The following is a 5,000-nucleotide window of genomic DNA, read 5'->3' as shown; positions in this document are numbered from 1 at the left end:
TGCGACAAAAGTAAGAATGTATTTATCCCATGTACTCCCAACTCGTGTAAATGTTCAGTGTGGTTCCCAATTGCTCTTTTCCCCCTCTGTTGGATGGGTTGGATTGTCCAGTTATCAATTTGCCCTTCCACTTCCCAGCTTCCCATCCATGAGGCAATTATGGCAACTAGGATTTGCTGTAATGGGTTCATTCTTGCACAGCCTCCTCCTCTGCTGAGATGGCAAGTTTGCAGTGTGAAAAGTGTATCCAAGCAGGCTTACCTTCGCACTTTACGGCGGTTGGGGTGGTCAGCAATACCTGAAACGGTCCCTTCCACCGTGGTTCCAAGGCCGTTTTCCTTGTAAAGTGCTTTATCAGTACGTAGTCTCCTGGCTGGAAGGTGTGATACGGCCTTTCCACCGGCTCGGGTAAGGCCTCCTTCACTCTCGTGTGTATCGTCCTCGCGATCCTGGAGAGCTGTTTACAGAATGTCAGCATGTTTTCATCCATCATTGCAATACTCAATTTGTTTATGTCGGTGGGGGCAGTTACGGGAAGTCGCATCGGCCTTCCCATTAGTATTTCATGAGGGGATAACCCTGTCTTCCGGTTCACTGTGGATCGCATGCTCATTAGTGCCAAGGGTAATGCATCTGGCCACTTCAACCCTGTTTCCGTTGTTAGTTTCGCCAGCTTGTTCTTTAGGATACCGTTCTGCCTTTCCACGGCGCCTGCTGACTCTGGATGATAAACACAGTGAAATGCCTGTTTTATTCCCAGTGCTTTACACGCTGCCTGTGTTAGTTCCCCCGTAAAGTGCCCCCCTTGATCATGTGATATTTTGTGAGGGATGCCGAATCGGCAGAAGAAGCTTTTTAACAAGTGCTTCACAACGGTGGCAGCATCTGCCTTTGTACATGGGTATGCCTCTACCCATTTGGTGAACATGTCTACCACTACCAAGACATTTCCATATCCGCATGATGGTGGCATATTTATAAAGTCTATTTGTAGGTGCACAAAAGGACCCCATGGGGGCGGGTGGGCTCCCGGCTGCCCTATCTTATCAATTTTGTGTTGGTTGTGTTGTTGACATATCTGGCAAGTTTTACAGACCCCTTCTGCTATTTTCCCAATTCCTGGGGCATACCATGATTCTTGTACTTGTCTCACAGTCCCCTCTTGCACACATGTCCATTCAAATGGGCCATGCGTGCAAGCCATGGAAGGATTTCAACAGGTGCTATTACCTTCCCCTTGTTTGACCAAAGTCCATTGTCATCCGCTACTCCTCCCGCTGCTTGCCACTTATCATGGTCCTTCTGTGTTGCAGCAGCTTGAATTGCAATAATGTCTGGCAAGCTGTATTGGTGCAGCTTGATTTGCTCTTTCGCCAATCGTGCCTGCATTATCGAAGGCAAAGGCAGACTAGCCGCCTCTTTTGCAGCTTTGTCTGCTTTATTATTACCTTTGTCAATGTCAGTTGTCAGTTTCTGGTGTGCACGGCATTTAATGACTGCAATTTCCGCTGGCAGTGTAATGCTTGTCAACAGCTCGGACACCAAACTGCCATTCTTTATTGGTGTTCCTGCTGAGGTAAGAAACCCTCTCATTTTCCATATTGCACCTTTGTCATGTACAACACCAAAAGCATAGCTAGAGTCAGTATATATGTTCACCACGGAATCGGCAGACAGCTCGCAGGCCCTGATAAGGGCACACAATTCCGCCTGCTGGGCGGAGAAATGAGAAGGCAGACGGGACGCTTCCATTAATTCGTCAATCGTACACACAGCGTATCCTGCATGCCCCGAGCCATCTAGTCCTCGGTATGCCGAACCATCAACAAACAAGGTGAGGTCCGGTCGCTCTAGTGGTTGATCCTTTAGATCCGGGCGTACAGTGGATACTTCCTGGATCGCCTCCGTGCAATCGTGTGGGTCGCCGTCGTCCTCCGTTGGCAGCAAAGAGGCTGGATTAAGGACGTTGCATCTTTCAATCTGTAGGTTCGGTTGGTGTAGGAGAGTCGTCTCATACTGCATCAGACGTGTATTGGTTAAATGCTGTGTTTGTTTTTGTGTAAGCAAAGCCGCAACACAGTGGGGAACCCTTAAAACCAGCGGGTGCCCCATTACAATTTCCGCCGTGCGTTTTACTGCATAACTGGCTGCAGCCACTGCTTGTAAACAAAAAGGTAGGCCGCGTTCGACCGGGTCCAGCCTTCGACTGAAGTATGCGATTGGTCGTTGGTGGTCACCGTGCGATTGTGTTAGCACAGCCTGTGCAAATCCCTTTGTTTCATGAGAGTAAAGGAAGAACGTTTTGTCATAATCCGGTAGCCCCAGAGCGGGAGCCACCGAAAGTGCTGCTTTTAATTTTGTAAAGCATTCCCCCATCTGCTCATTCCACACGATTTTATGTGGCTGGTTTCTCCCGACCACAACATACAGTTCCTTGGTTAGGATTGCATAATCAACAACCCATTGTCTACAGTAAGTTGCCATACCTAGGAATCGCATCATCTCCTTCTTCGTGCGAGGGCGGGGGACCTCCGTGATCGAGGTTATCCTCCCTTTGTCCAACTCCCTCTTTCCGTGGGAGATGTAGTGTCCCAGATACTTGACCCTTTCTTGGACCATTTGCAGTTTGTCTTTGTTTACCTTGTGGCCTTTTGTTGCTAACGCCCGTAGCAGCTGCAGCGTATCGTTTGTACACGCTGCTTTATTTGGGGAGCAAATTAGCAGGTCATCCACATACTGTAGCAGGACTGAATTACTTTTGAAAACAACATCTTCTAGATCTTTGTGTAGAGCCCGCGAGAATAAAGTTGGACTGTCTGCGAACCCCTGGGGCAATACAGTCCATGTGTACTGACGGCCTTTGTACGTAAAGGCAAATAAAAACTGCGATTCCTTATCGATGGGTACACTAAAAACGCAGAGCATAGATCGATGACTGAGAAATGAGTGGAGTTAGCGGGAATAGATGTTATCAGTCCCTCTGCACTAGGTACCACGGGGTGAACACCTTGGATTATCTCATTCACTTCTCGCAAATCTTGGACAAATCTCCATTTATCTTTCTGTGGTTTTTTCACTGGCAATATAGGTGTGTTACACGGACTTGTAGTTTCCACAATTATACCCTGTTCCTTCAAGGATTTGATTACGGGTGCAATGCCAGCCTCTGCCTCTTTACGGAGAGGGTACTGGCGCACATTTGGCAAAGGCATTCCTGGTTTGAGTTTAACCACTAGAGGCGTTGCCCCAATGATTCGACCCACATCATTATCATGTTTTGTCCACAATTGTGGTGGGACCTCTCCCATCAGATTTTCCACCTTTTCTATCGTGTTCATCATTTCCAATGCCTTTTCCCGCTTTGGTGGTAAATTAACCTCTTCCACCAGTCCGTGTATTTCTTTTTCCATAAGGTCACAGATCCATCCTTCGTTATTCTTCAACTTATGCACTTCCCAGTGCACTATTGTTTCTGTGCAGCTCACTGCTGCCTCCTGTAGGCGGTAAACCATAAATCCCAAATCCTTTGGGTGATATCCCTTTGCTGTAGTCATTGTTGTATGTGAGGTTACTCCCGGCGGATACTTTGTCAACTGCCTTTGCTCGTCTGTGAGCTTAACCTCCATTGCGACACCTTCCTTACCAACCATTAGGCGGCAAAGCAATAAATCATTACGTGTTTCCAAGTGCGGAGCAATTTTCTCCGCAAATTCAATGTCATCCCCTCCCGCATCATAATAGATTGTACAATGTGGAGGGTTATAGTATGTGTGCATTGTCACTTGTGCATTGTCTAACCACGTTTGCATTTCCTTATTTTCGTCTGAGATAAGGTTTAGGCATGACCAAGCATTTCTAATTGGTTCCTCCGGCAGTCTCCACCAATAAACAATCGGATGCGGTGTCATCAGGATCATCATTGCCAAATGTGTCTTGTCCCTGGGAATATCAACATAAACCCCTCCCTTTGTACATGCTATCGTGCATCCTAGTTTACACAACAAATCTCTACCTAGCAGATTAACTGGCGTAGTGGTTGTGAGAAGGAAAGCATGTTTCTCTTGCAAAGGTCCGCACCGTACTGGTAATTGTGTTGTTGCTTTTAAAGTCTGTACCTTACCCCCTAATCCTACTATTTGTACTTCGGTGTTTGATTTTTCAACTCCTGGCAGTTCCTTCGCTGCGATAGTGGAATGGGTGGCTCCCGTGTCGACTAGGAAAGGAAGCTTCTTACCCGAAACATCCAGAGTGAAGGTCGGCTCCTCTGTTGGTGTTAGTGTCAGCATAGCTCCCTGCAACACGGGTCCACCAGCGGTGTGTCAATATGACTTACGACCCTGCAGCCGTCTTGATCCACCGTCTTGAAACCCCGGCTGTCCTTGAGGGCAATTCCTTCGCCAATGCCCTTCCTTCCCGCACTGGAAGCATTCCTGCGGTGGCGCTGTTGGTTGTGCTCGGTTTTGGCCTGCTGCAGTTTTTGAGCGTGTTTGTAGAGGCGATCGTGTCCAACCTTGACCTTTCCCTACCTGTTTCTTGGGTTTCCCTCTTCTCGGTGCCGCCGGCGGGGCCTTTGTTGGATTCTCATTCGGCGATCCCACTGTCTAGCCGTTTCTTCGTCTTCTGAGTCTGTGTCATCTTCCTCTAGCTCCCACTTTCTCCAATCTTTATTCTTCCTTTGCTCTGCCACTTTGTCTAATAATACCATTTGGAACACCTCCTCTTTAATTTTTGTTTTCGCGCTCTCCTTTTCTTCTGACCGGGATGAACATTGGTCGGCAGCTGTACAAATCTCAGTTGCTGGTCTTGCCTGCCAGCCGAGCATTACATACTTTAACTGCTTCTTAATCTGAGGTCTGAGTCCTTCCATTAGGAAGTTCGTCAACGCTCGTTGTGGTATTTCTTGTTCAACTTGGAAACCCCCATATTGCAAGAATGCCTGCACTAATCTATGCATGAATTCAGTCGCGCGCTCCCCTGGCGTTGCTTTGTTTCATAGATCT

General features: G+C 47.7%; 1 protein-coding gene and 1 long non-coding RNA gene across 7 annotated transcripts in view; one reads left to right on the top strand and one right to left on the bottom strand.

Moving 5' to 3' along the window:
• MYO15A (myosin XVA) overlaps positions 1-5,000 on the top strand; it is a 374,107-nt gene that overhangs the window by 57,250 nt on the left and 311,857 nt on the right. The window lies entirely within an intron of this gene.
• LOC147021096 (uncharacterized) overlaps positions 1-5,000 on the bottom strand; it is a 9,345-nt gene that overhangs the window by 2,420 nt on the left and 1,925 nt on the right. Inside the window, exon 2 of the long non-coding RNA XR_015060711.1 lies at positions 1-457. This exon is cut by the window's left edge and continues 2,420 nt beyond it. This is a non-coding gene — a long non-coding RNA (uncharacterized LOC147021096). The remainder of the gene's footprint in view (positions 458-5,000) is intronic.

This window comes from Eptatretus burgeri, chromosome 8 (genome assembly GCF_056783735.1).
Source record: "Eptatretus burgeri isolate ZD-2024b chromosome 8, Ebu_testis_v1, whole genome shotgun sequence".
NCBI classification, from domain to species: domain Eukaryota; kingdom Metazoa; phylum Chordata; class Myxini; order Myxiniformes; family Myxinidae; genus Eptatretus; species Eptatretus burgeri.
The sequence above is the reverse complement of the archived record's forward strand: the minus strand, read 5'-3'. Positions and strand labels throughout refer to the sequence as shown.